A 13,167-nucleotide genomic window follows, 5' to 3' on the forward strand; every position below is an offset into this window, starting at 1 on the left:
GGACAGGTGAGAAGCATCTCTCCATGGCCGCTGCAGTGGGCATAGCCAGGGGAGGGGTGTATGCCCCTGGGGTGGGGGACAGACACACAAACTAACTCTGAAATATGATAGATAGCCGTCCCTTTCTCCACTCCTGTTCCTTGCTGGCCCAATGGGGTTACAACTGTCCTGATTCCCATCTCTGGCCCCTTTCTGCCTCCCTGTGGTCATTCTACAGTATAACTGTCCGTCCTACAAGATCCCTTCCTTTCCAGTTTGAGAGAGAGTGAAATTCCAGGCACATCCCTTTGTCCTGGCACAACCAAACCTTTTCTATGCTTTAAGATAAAAGGAAGCTGCATGCCAAATTTTGTGGTCCTAGCTCTTTCTGCTTAGGAGTTCTTGAACAAATGAACTCAGATGCACAAACTCTGTCAAATACACAGTAGATGTGGATTACAATAGAACCTATTAGCCCAAAGATTTCACTTTAACCTGTCCCTAACAGCTTGACTGGATCTCAAAGTAAGTGGAGATCAATGCCAATGGATTTTTAAAAAAATAATTTGGCAGAGGTTTCTGAAATTCTTTTAGGACACTTGGGTATGAATGGACTGCTCATAACTGGGACATCTTAATATTGCTCCCTCAGATCAAGGGGACACAAATGTATTGCCAAACTCCACGCATGCAAAAATCAAGTGTCAGGGGCAGAGAACCTAGTACTGGCTTTAAAATCATAGGATTTTAAAAAATTGTTGTCTATTTTTATTTGCCTTTTGCTGTTTGGGTTTTGAGGCTTTAGGGATTATGTTTTCAAGCTTTACTCCACAAGCATGAGGGCTAAAAATTTCATATAATATTTTTTTAATACCAGATGAAAATCTTTTGTAAGCAGATAAAGCTATAGTTCCTGGAGTCAAGAAAATAGCAGATATCGAAAGTCTAGGGTGAAAAAATCTTGAGCATTAGGAACACTGTAGCAGTTTTTGCTACATTTTTCTAAATCCATTACTTCCTTTGTGTACTCTTCAGGCTAGCCAAGAACCAATCCTGTGCTGGTAAATTGCCAGTCTGTCAACATTGCAGGATTAGGCCCCAAAACAAGAGGTAATGCAATTAGTTTATTTTAGAATTCTTACAGCAATCCGGTATCATGAAGCCTTTTCTCAATATTTGCACTCATGCCATTTCCCTCTCAAATCCAGTGAAGTTGGGTAAATATAGCCAAATTAAATACATCAGACCAGGAGATTTTGAAAGCAGTCAAGCATTGATTGCATCTGATTGAAAGAAATACAGTGGGCATTATCTGGCCTGAACTTTGAAGCTCTCTGTAGAGAATGCAATATGACTTGGAGAACATTGGCAGTTCTGATAAATGTCTTGCGGCTAAAGTGTCTGTGAGCTAAAGTAAATGGATGAATGCTGGAATCGAATACAGTGTCCAGAAAGCAGTGCAACTATAGGTTTAAAATGATGCCTATAGGGATTGTTTGTCTTACTGCTTCTTAGAATTGGAACTTCAGAATGCCTGGCTTTCTTCAAGCATGATTGTCAGAGCTGAGCGGCTTGCGGCTCTGGGCTCAGCCTTCAGGTATCTAATTTATCTTTCTCCTGACAGCAGAATTGGGATACTATACACATGGCAGGCTTGTCTCCAACAGTCTTGAGCCTTTAGTTATGGCCATAAACAGGAGAATGCTGTATTATCTACTTTGAGAGGTGCCTTTCACCACACATGATGCTGCTTCAGTTGCGGATCAGGTGGAAATGCTTGCTGTCTGGGTCAGATTCAAAGCTCATTGAGGTCAATGGGAGTCTTTCTATCAACTTTGGGGTCACACCATGTGAGGGCCTTTCTACATTGGCATTCATTCCTCTCCATTTGCTCTGAAATGGCTAAATTTTAGGGCATTATGCAAAGCCTATCCTATTAGCCCCAGCTTTTGGGTGTGGGGGAAGGTACTGTTGCCTTGGGAGGGGAGAGTTTTCAGAGGATCACAGGTCTTTGGGAATCTCTTCTGTAATTACTAAGTAGTGTGGTGTGCTTTTGGTTACACAGATGTTTGTGTGCTGGAGTTTGTGCTGTTGTATTAATTGTTCATGATCTGGAGCCCCAGCCTAGCAAGATGCTTTTACAGGTGTTGTACCAGTGATCTAGCTAGGATTCCTTGCATGCCCAAAGGTAGGCATGTGCTTAAGGACCTGGCTGAAATGGGACCTTGTAACATGTTGATGGCCAGGATAGGCACCTTTCGGGTTGTAAAATGTGAAATACATTCATGTTTGTGGTATAGAGTACTAGAGCTTTTTAAATGTTTTATTTGGGGAGTGATGGTGTTATATTGATTTGTAACTGATCACTCAGAATTCTAAGATGGTAAATACTTAGTGAGCAAGGATTTGTATAACCATCTTAAGGGAAAGATTCATATTGATTTTAGCAGGAACTGGACTGGCCCCTAAAATTAGAAAGCATTAATTCTCTCAGGTGCCAAAAATTGTTAGCAGGTAATTGCTGTCCAGGAGGAAACATGTTTGCTGATCAGACTCCACTTTGCAAGAAGCTCATTTGTATATCACAAGAGCCACTACAGTTGAACCTCTCCAGTCCGGCACCCTTGGGACCTGACAGGCGCTGAACCAGAGAATTTGCCAGACTGAGAGGTCAATATTGTCTAGCAGAATTACCAGCCCTTCCACTACTTACGGGGTTCTTAGAAGACATTTAGGGGCAAATTACTGTTAAATAACAGCACAGAAGAAGCTAGATGGGTTTATGAAGGGGATTGTTTGATGGGATAACATGATCTTGGCAACTAATTGACCTTTCACTGTCAGTGGTAAATAGACCAATGGTGGGATGATAGGAGTTACTATAGAGAACTTTTTCCTGGGTGTCTGGCTGGTGAGCCTTGCCCACATGCTCAGGCTTCAGCTGATCGCCATATTTGGGGTTGGGAAGGAATTTTCCTCCAGGGTAGATTGGCAGAGGCCCTGGAGGTTTTTCGCCTTCCTCTGTAGCATGGGGCATGGATCACTTGCTGGAGGATTCTCTGCATCTTGGGGTCCTTAAACCATTTGAGGATGTCAATATCTGAGATATAGGTGAGAGGATTATTCTAGGAGAGGGTGGGTGAGATTCTGTGGTCTGCATTGTGCAGGGGGTCAGACTAGATTATCATAATGGTCCCTTCTGATCTTAAAGTCTATGAGAAGACTGAGAGCAAGGACTGGTGGCTGCAAACAAACTTTATGGGACAGTAGGAAACTTGGCCACGCCTACAATAAGTGGACATCCAGCTAACTAAAATCATGCCGGAGCATGGATGTTGTGGGACCAGAGAGTGCCAGACTAAAGAAGTTCAACATGTGCCACAATTGGTATTCACTGGCAGTCTTTGCAGAGGTGTTAGGGACTGCAAAGAGATGGAGAGTGAAGTACTAGCTCACTGCATTAGGAAATTCATATTCATATTTAAGGATTCTTGTTAACAGATAATTTCCTTTTTAAAAAGACGCATGGTGTACCTGTTCTCTGGGTAAAAAGAGGACTTAAGTATCTTGGGCTAATATGTTTCAAAAACACTAAATTCACAAAAAAGCAAAAGGAAAAGAAATTAAAGAAAAATTGAAAATTGCTGCTGATAAATTATTCCATTAAGTTATGCTACAAAGAGCAAATTCTTTTAACTATCATCATGAAATCTACAACTCGGATGTTCTTATCATGATCCTATCTAATGTGATTATCTACTAGATAGGGAAACTGTATTTCTTTTATATCCATAGTCTGATGGCTTCATTCCCCATTAGTTGAAGTGAACAAACTCACCAGAATAATGGCATGAACCTAACCATTTCATTCTGTGGGTCTTAGAATCACTTCCTCAGGAAATCACCTCCTCAGGAAATCATGCTTTGTATGTGTGAAAGCAAGTTGAGTAGTCTCGTTCAAAGTGACAGGAAAACATTGCAGAGTTGCCACAATTAAAACTCATTTGACAGGCATTGTTTTCTTCGGTAAATGTGATATTGCAGAACATGAAACTATTTTTGTTGAATCCCTTCTCTGCTCCATTGTTTAGACTTATTTTCAGGTAACATTTGACCTAGTTTTAGTATAAGTCATTCAATATCCCTAAAGCTGGTGAATTCTCTTATGTATTACAAGACTGATTGTTTTGTACATTAATTCAAGCTGATTCCACTGCAGCCACCCACTGACCTATATTGGTGAGGCACATGTCTGTTGTAAATTTATTTTAAATTAGATCTCTCCCTTTTAGATTTGTTGGGCATTGGGACTGGTATTTGTAAGTAAAATGGCAAAATCTGTGTAAGGGAGAGGAAGTGCTCCTTTAATTACCAGTAAATTTCTTTTCTACTATCAGTAAGACTCCCTGATGAAGCACAACTCGAATGGGAGAGGGAGCTTTGCCATCTAAACTGATAAGGTGCCTCTAAAAGCAGGTGAGAAGCTGCTTTACTTGTGCATATCCTTTTTCTTGTTTTGCAGTAAATAGTCATTGCACTTTCAATGTCCTGGTGCTATATTTGAAAAGTTCTCTGAAGGAGATATTGTGTTAGAATTGAAAGCTGTAACTTAAAGCCCAAAATAACCAAATCCTGCAGTCCTCATTCAGACAAATCTGACTGCAGGATGTGTGTTTTCATTTTAAATCAGGGAATGATAGCTAGATTCTTCCTACTGGTCCCTATTCCTGATACCTTGAACAAAAATTATTTTTGATAATCATGGAATAAATTCATTCCCTTCCACCCCAAGTCATTCCTATTACAGAAGGAATAACCAGAAGTAGCAAGTGAATTTCTCATTTTGCGGGGGAGGTGGTTTATTTTCTTCTCTCCTGTGTTTAGGAGTGATTAAGTCATAATTAAGATAAGACTACAAAGGATGGAGAATGATAACAAAACTGTATGGGTTTACTAAAAGCTGACTGAAAAAGTGAATATCCATCCTGAGAGAAATTATGAGGGTTTGAGATTTTGTTTTGTTTCGAATTGGAACAAAACCTCAGATGCTGGAATTTTTCAGAAAAGGAAATATTCCAATTTGGCAACATACTAGTGCCACCTTTTCGTGTCTCAGGTCTCAGCCTGCCAGTGCTACTCCTGCAGGGAAGGGGGTGAAGAGATGAAGGGGGGGCGGATGAGAGGGAGGGCAGAAGTCCGATGGGTGGAGAAGCTGCTGAGGAGCCTGGGACCTAAACTGGCAGGAAATCTTCCTGGTTTCTGCTGGCATTTCCTCAGAAACTGCATGTGCTTGTGGAATGTTTTGACTTGGATACACTGGCATTTTCTGACTGCAAAATATTCTGGCTGACAATTTTCATCCAGCTCTAAGAGGTGTTTTGACTCCACAGGAATAAGCATATCGATGTTTTGGTGAGCAGGGGCATAACAGGTGTCTAGTGCTGTTGCTGTTGGAACAGTGCTGTGTGCTCTGTGATGACTAACCAGGGAATGTGAACATTTTGAGAATTTCTCTAGGTTTATAGATAAAAGGATGGGGGGCGGGGGGGAGGTCAGTGAGGCAAATAGAGAAAGTTGCATCATATGGCAGCAGCTGTAAACTTCAATTTGTTTTTGTCTCACTCGAGTTCTTTTTCTCCATAAGGTCCAGTAATGGAAATGTCTAGGCACAGGACTTGGGGTATGTCTGACGTATGCTATTAGACTACCCTTAATGCCCCTTGCCCCTGTTACTGGCATAAAGAACAATAACTTCAGAGCTTTACCCTGGCAGTTGAGATTATTTGCTGGGATAGATGTTCTATCCATGCCCCCTTTTTCCTTGGCTGCCCCTGTGCCTAAGAAACAAAGGGACATGCCGGTTGCTTCTGGGAGCTATGTGAAGCCAGAGCAGATGGATAGCCTGCCTTTGCACCACCAACTGAACTTTTAACAACCTATTCAAAATCTCACTGAGTGGTTTCAGTAGCTACTAGGAGATAGATCAATTGGGAGTCTCCTGGAATCAAAGATGGTCACTAGTTCTACTGAGAAATGGCTCGTGAGTTGAAGGGTGATAGTATGGGAAAAGCATTGGACTCAGACTCAAGAAATCAGAGTTGCATTTCATGCTACTGAAGGTTTACTATGTGACCTTGGAAAAATTGCTTTTTTTTTTTTTCTTTGCACTTCCATTCCCTGGGTGTTTAAGGGGATAATACTTCTCTCTAACAAAGGTGCTCTGAGGAATAAATTCATTAATGTTCGTGATGCTGTCAGTTACTTTGGGAATTAGATTATAGAAAAGCCTATACATAAATATGATAGTAAATACCTGAACATGAACAACAGCAGAGTAATATTATAGAGTTACCTGAAACATGCATAAAAGCAGAATTCATTTGTGAAAACATTGCTAAAGTCTTAAATATATTTTTCTATCTTCTCTAAATTGAAAGGACCCCAACCGGCACCTCCTTTTGTATCTGAGAGCAGATATTCTAGCAATTAGTTCCCCTGTTGAAAAGAGGCTGATTTCCTCCCCCCACCCCCCCCAATATCTGCTTTCCAGCCTTAGGGCACCTGAAATTAATGGAACACTCCATCATAAATCATACATGCGCTCTAATGCTTTCAAAGAATGCTTAATGGGTTTGGGGAGTTTACATAATGAACCTTCCTTGATAAAGGTGAAGTTCTATAATATGTTCCCTTGATAAAAGTTTGATATTAAACTTGCTGTATGAGATATAAAATATGCTTAAGTTTGTCCAAAGTTTTTGAAGCTGTCAGTAGCATGTAGGATAGATCAGTGTCCACAAACCAGCCTTTGAAATGTTGAGTTATATTTAACTTTCTGCAGCTTGGATTTCATTTCACAAGTATTTATTTACTTATTTTCACTGATTTTTAAAGTTAATATTATTTAGAACCTTGACTAAGGTCTGAAGTGTGCATTAAAATAGTTCTTAACTGTGCGCCTGAGCCAAAATCTATTGGGGGGTGGGTGGGTGGGAAGTCAATGGAAAACTCTCCTTGACTTCAGTGGCCCAATATTATTGTTATCATGCTCATATGACAGGATTAATATGTTAGCAGGCAGATACTATTGTGCTCACTATTGCTTGACTAGATCTCATTGCACAGCCTAAACCTTTTAATCTCTTATTTTTTTCAGTAGGCCCAAAGAGTCACCTGATTCTGTGGATGGGGTCAGTTCTGGGCTGATCTAACTGTGGTTCTTAGATCTTTCACTCTAGTAAACCTAATTTTGTTCTGACCTGCCTTTCCTTTTCCATGTCCTCCTTATCAAGTTCCTCCAGATGTACTGCACTAGCTGCAACATATGCCTTTTGAATTCTACCTTACAGCAAGGGATGGTATTGCACAAGATAACAGGCCATTAGAGACTGCAAAAAGAGCAGGAGATGTGCCTCCTTATTGCTTGTCCGACAATAAGAAGTTGGCACTTTTTTCGATCTTCCTTTGGACCGAAGAAACAAGAGTCTGGAGTCCAGCCTGGGTCTCTGACATGGTACTAGCTGAGGGGATGTCGAGACAGGCAAATGTCATTTATTTATTATATTGTTTTTATTTTTCTCTGTTGCATGCTTTTTCAGATCTTAATTGTTACCTATTTAGATAACAGATTGTACCCTTCCCTGAGAATTCAGGCTTTCAGCCATCCATTCTTCCAATTCACCTTGATTGCCCCTTGTAGGATTCATCTGCTTTGCATAGATATCACTGGGTCTCAGCTTTGTCTCCTATCCTAGATCCTTCTTGTGTAATTAACTAAATACAGCACTGCACATTTGCACAATGCCTTCTCCCCCCGCACAAGATGAGTGAGGGGATGGAGAGTGGGGATGAAGAGACATTTCCTGATGTTTTTATGCAGATAGCCGTCTCCTCTCACTTGGCTGCTTTTACACCTTTCTGACACTTCAGTTTTGGTGCTTGTGGATTTTCATACCCCATTAGTTTTTATTATCATTACTAGTTGTCTCTCAGCCCTGCAGAGCTTGCTGTGAGATCTGCACCATTCAGAGTTATTAATCATAATTTCAGTTGCTTCTGTCTGTATGTCTGATTTCATTTTCATGCTCCCCCTCTCCTTGAGAGTCCTAAGGATACCTCTGACAGTCTCTTCTGGCTGTTCTCTGTCAGCAACTTTTTCTTGGCTGTCACTCGATAATCAGAGCAGCTAATGGTAAAACAACATTTCTGATGGATGCTGAAGTCAGCAATGCCCTCATTTGGGACTGGGCTGGGTGTATAGGCTGTGCAAACCTCTGCTCTGGGAAGAGTCCAGCCTGGCTAACCTTTGGACCAGTTGTTCATCTTGGATAACTCAGCACCTTTTGCCTGATTTGGGAAGCATTTTGATCACGAACTCTAAGGAGTTCATTTCAATAACAGTAATCCTATGCCAAAGAAGCTGTCAGTTGGAAAACTAACTCTTGACACGTTCATTAAACTGAAATGGTTCATGAATGTTGTAAGATCTCATGTGATTTGCCTTCTGTCCTCACCAACACACACTCACTGAGCCGAACAGGTGGTAGCTGTTTCGCTACTTAATTCTGACTACAGGCAATGACTTACTTTTTATAGTTAAGCTGTGCCAGAATTAATGAATGTTGTGGAGCTTCAGTATATTTCAAGGTAAAATTACTCATGTTGCTGCCATTATACCTAATGTTGCACTTCCAAAATTATGTCAGGAACTCTGCTGCAGTGGAGAACAAGGGGTTAGATGACAGTGGCTAGTATTTAACTCATTCTTAGACATGTTCCTAAATCATCTTCAACTGGAATTTGACTGGCAGGTCAGCTGAAACATGCAAAGTAAATATATGATCACATTTTGAAGCCTTTTGAGGAAAAGGAAGCTTTTTAAAGCTTGGTTTAGCACCACAAACACTTATGAGTCCATAAATGTATAACATATATCGCTGTAAAACATATATCACTTAAAGACATGCTCAGAAGTGACCATTTTCAGGATTAAGTACCACCTATGATTGAGACAGCTTTATTATTTTATCAGCAGAAAATCTCCTGTAAATGAAGTATCAGAGGGGTAGCCATGTTAGTCTGAATCTGCATAAACAACGAGAAGTCCTGTGGCACCTTATAGACATGCATCTGACGAAGCGGGTCTTTGCCCACAAAAGCTTATGCACCAATAAATCTTTTAGTCTATAAGGTGCAACAGGACTTCTCGTTGTTTATCCTATAAATGAAGTCGCCCCTAGTTCTTTCATTAGTCTTTATATAGTATGTTGTGAGTCGCATACCAACACCATCAGCCATTTGCGTGAAGTGAAATTAATCTCAGTGCTGTAGCTATTCTTATTACTTATTCACTGTTATAGATACAAAGCGTAATATAATTAACACATTGCTGCTTTTCTCCACCTCTGCTAGATTAACAGATAATGGTGACTAGAAAAGCAGGCCTCTTAAATTACCGGTACACAAATCTTTTTGAATTGGTCACAATTTTCTCTGGGTCTTCAATGAAAACAAAATCTGAATACAAAACCTCTACTAATGCAAATATCCAGCTTGGCCTCCATTCAAGTATCTTCCAGGAAACAATATGCCATTAGGTTGTGGAGGGGTATGTATAGAAATGCCTATAATGAGCCTCAAGTTAACTTGCTCTAATTATGCTGTAGTTTCCATTATATTAAACTGTCGACAAGAGTCTACTACAAATGTCCATTTATCAAGCCAAGATAAGTTCCATATGCAATGATAGACAATGGGACCTTTCCATGCCTTCATGTCCTCACAAAAGAAAGAAAAGCTGTATTTAAGGCTTGTCTTCACCACCTGAGAGATTGCAGCAGGAATCGATTTAAAGGGGTCTAAATAGATGGCAGGCCACTTTCTGGTCAACACTGGTAGTCCAGTTCCCCAAAAACAGGGTGGGCAATAATTTTTCACCAAAAGCCACTTCAGAAATTTTTGAAGTGATTGGTCTGGGGATGGAGGAGTGCCTCCCCTCCCCACCTGAGGTTCCCCCTGGTGGTGGGAACAGACTTTGCGCGCTCCCTGTTCTGGCCCCAGGCCAATCAGGGCTTCTAAGAGCTATGCACACCTTGCAGAGCGGGGGCAGGGCGGAGGTAACTCTGCATGCTCCCCTTGCCCCCAGGCCAATCAGGGCTTGGAGGAGCGGAGGAATGAGTGAAGTCTTCTCCCACCCTTCTAAGCACTGCGCACTCCTGGCAGGGCAGAGGAAACTTTGTGCACTTCTTCCCCTCCCCCAGGTCCTAATTGGCCTGGGAGCAAGGGAGTGGCAGGGCCCATGGAGGCCCTTTTGCCCACCTCTGCCCAAGAAGCATAAAGGAAGTTGACCAGAGAGCATATGCCATTGATTCAGCACTGGGAATACAATGGGTAAGTTGACCTCAGTATGTTGACTCCAGATATGTTATGATGTAGCTGGAATAGCATAACTTACGTTGAATTATCCCTGTTGTGAATACAAGCCTTTTAAATGTTGGAAACATTATGGTCAAATGAAATGGGAGTTGTTTCAGGTATAAGAAAATAGCTTTTTGTCTCCCAATTTATATGGCCTAGCAGATGGAGGACTGGACTGGAGCTCAGGAGATGACTCCATTCCCTGTTCTGCCACTGGCCTGCTGGGTGACTGTGGCTAAGTCACTTCCCCATTTGTGCCAGAGTCTACCCATCTGTAAAATGAAGACAATGACACTGAGGGTGTGTCTAGACTACAGGGTTTTGTCGACAAAAGTGGACTTTTGTCGACAAAACTATACCTGTGTCAACACTGCAACTGAGTTCTGTCGACATAACATTGACAGAACTCAGGAGTTTTGTCAATGGCTGTAAATCTCATTCTATGAGGAATAACGGCTTTTGTCAACAGAGTTCTGTCCACAGAAGGCGTTATTGCATCTACACTGTCCTTGGCGTCTACACTGTCATGTCGACAAAGCGGCTTGCTTTGTCGACAGAACTGGATGCAGTCTAGATGCTCTGTCGACAAAGTCTGTAGTCTAGACGTACCCTGACTGCCTTACAAAAGCACTTTGAGATCAAGTGTTAAAAATTACTTTACAGCAAGACAAATATGTAGCTCTTCTAGTGAAATTTTGCTAACAAAGATATTTCAACAAAAACCAAAGCGAGACATACTTTGGAAATGCTCTTTCCAGTGTTGCAGATTCTCCCAGAATTGGATGCTTAAAGTTCCAGCTTCTGGAGCCAACTGATTACAGAAGAATTTGAAGTCTTTATTTAAAAATAAATTTCTAACCTTCATTGTGGCAGACAGGAACTTAAAAATATGCCCCAACTATATCCTCAAATAAAAATAAAAAGAACCCATTTTTAAATTTAAATCTCAGAGGAATTAAACCAGGCTATGATTTTTGAATGTGTGGGACTGACAACCCTGCAATTCCTGTTGCAGAAACAGATGGACAATAGTAAAATAATGACAACCTAATGGAGAAACAGGGATTCTGTTGACTGCTACTGAGTGTGAGTGGCAGAATTCTAAGCCCCACTTAATTGCCACAACTCCATGAATTGGCTCAAATTCAGACTGGAAATAAGGTGCATTTTTTTTTAAACAGCGAGTAATTCACCAATGGAGCCCTTTACTGTAGGTTGTGCTGGATTCTCTGAATGAATTCCTGTTTGAACTAGAACATGACACTTAGCATAACATCCATTCTTGATTTTAAAATTGCTTATGATAGAGAAGTCATGGGATCAGTACCCAGGAGTGAGAGAGACTTCCTTACACCCCTGCCTCAGTGAAAGGAGGCTTGTTCTTACTTAAATGGATGTCTGTTCCCTGGCACCACCAGTCTGTTAGACACTCAAACAATCTCTTGAGAACTCTTTCAGCTCTTACTTTGTCTTGTAAGATTAACAAGGGCACCCCAATCCTCTTAAGTGTTTCCCTGTAGAGTTCAGCCCCTCTCATTGGGGACAGGCAGAAATTCCCCAGAGGAGCAGTGCTCACACCAGCTTGCTTGTTTGAACTAATTATCAGCTGCAATATACCATCACAGCACTGAGGTATACAGGCAGTCTCTGGGTTATGTCAATCTGACTTGCGTTGGATCCCTAGTTACGAACGGGGGGGGGGGGGGGGCGCAGCTAGTGCGGGGTGCCTCCCCCACTGTCGCCGCCTCTGGCGGCGGGGGGGGGGGGGTGTGCTTCCCCCCAGTAGACCAAGAAGATGCGGAGCGGTTTTTCTCGCCGCGGAGGACACGGGCGGTGGGACCGCTGAGATGCGCCGCAGTCCCGCGTCCTCCGCGGCGAGTCCCCAGCAGCTTGTCAGGTGGACTGCTTAAAGGTTCGGGGGCAGCCCACCATGCAGAATGTCCCAGAGGCATGGTTCAGTGCTTTTTATGGAGAGTTTTGAAATTGTGGAGTTTTGTTCTGAATAGGAACAGAATGTTTTGAGAGCCCCTGTTGTTTAACCTTACTAAATAAATAAATACAATTAAAATCAAATAATCAAAAGGTTGGCTAACAAATCTGAAACCTCCTCCAGTAAAATTGCTTTTTAGCAGAAAGCTGGTTCATCCATTTTTTCAAGTAATTCCTGTACGAGAGAGCACATACTTAGAAAAAATATAAATGAATAAAATAACCGCGTTTTCCTTGTGCTTTTACCTCAGTACCTAATATGCTGTCACAATCACAGAATCCATCCATAAGTATCTCTGTATGAAAACACACAAGAGAAATGGGCTTTCATTTTTGCATTAAAGTCATGTACCTAGTTAATATGATCCTATATAAGTTACTTTGCATCATCTCTTTACATTTGATGGATCCCTTTAAAAGAAACAGGTAAGAAAGGAAAAAGAAAACTACTGGCAATTTGACGCCTCTTTATACTTGGAGTTTGAAGGTGACAGTGGGGGAGGCACCCCGCACTAGCTGCTTCCCCCCAGCAGACCAGGGAGACGCGAAGCTAGCGGCCCCCCCCAGCAGACCAAGGAGACGTGGAGCGGCTTTTCTCAGCAGACACCTCAGCTTGAGAATAAAGGACTGAGGGAAGTGAGGTGTGGGAGAATAAAACTGAGCTCTGGAGAAATGTTTGGCTAGAGTTTCCCCTATAATATGTACCAGTTCTGACTTACATACAGATTCAACTTAAGAACAAACCTACAGTCCCTATCTTGTACGTAACCCGGGGACTGCCTA

General features: G+C 41.7%; 1 protein-coding gene across 17 annotated transcripts in view; it reads left to right on the forward strand.

Annotated features, from left to right (window-relative positions):
- Positions 1-13,167, forward strand: part of RNF152 (ring finger protein 152) — a 242,485-nt gene that overhangs the window by 36,166 nt on the left and 193,152 nt on the right. For 4 of the 17 annotated variants that reach the window (XM_075921398.1, XM_075921399.1, XM_006122878.4 and 1 more), the window contains one exon: positions 4,377-4,455. The exons of the other annotated variants lie outside the window; for them this stretch is intronic. The gene's annotated coding sequence lies outside the window, so the exon portion shown is untranslated. The remainder of the gene's footprint in view (positions 1-4,376; positions 4,456-13,167) is intronic. 17 annotated transcript variants of the gene reach the window in all.

The sequence above is a fragment of the Pelodiscus sinensis genome, chromosome 2, assembly GCF_049634645.1.
Source record: "Pelodiscus sinensis isolate JC-2024 chromosome 2, ASM4963464v1, whole genome shotgun sequence".
Classification (NCBI taxonomy): domain Eukaryota; kingdom Metazoa; phylum Chordata; order Testudines; family Trionychidae; genus Pelodiscus; species Pelodiscus sinensis.